Raw genomic sequence first — 410 nt, 5'->3', positions numbered from 1 at the left:
AATATTTACCAAATGTATTGAAGGGTTCTACAAACTATTTTAGTCATTATACATACCACTGCATAGTTTTTCAAATATAAAATAATAGACAGAATATGAGACATCGTATAAGTGATTTATTTGAATTACAAATTGTTAATATCAGTAATACGCAGCATGCACGATACAAGGAGATGGTCGGTAACATCATCACTTTGAGGTATGATATCTATATCAGTAAGATCGATTCCATGCGATACAATTAAATCTAGCGTATGATTAAAAAGATGAGTGGGCCCAGTGACATTTTGCTTGACTCCAAAAGAGTTTATTATGTCAGTAAACGCAAGTCCTAATGCATCATTTGTAGTATCAACGTGAATGTTAAAATCTCCGACAATTAGCGCTTTATCAACAGTAACCAATAGGTC

The sequence above is a fragment of the Sinocyclocheilus anshuiensis genome, unplaced genomic scaffold, assembly GCF_001515605.1.
Source record: "Sinocyclocheilus anshuiensis isolate Anshui unplaced genomic scaffold, SAMN03320099.WGS_v1.1 scaffold1633, whole genome shotgun sequence".
Lineage (NCBI taxonomy): Eukaryota > Metazoa > Chordata > Actinopteri > Cypriniformes > Cyprinidae > Sinocyclocheilus > Sinocyclocheilus anshuiensis.
This window is presented reverse-complemented; position numbering follows the sequence as displayed.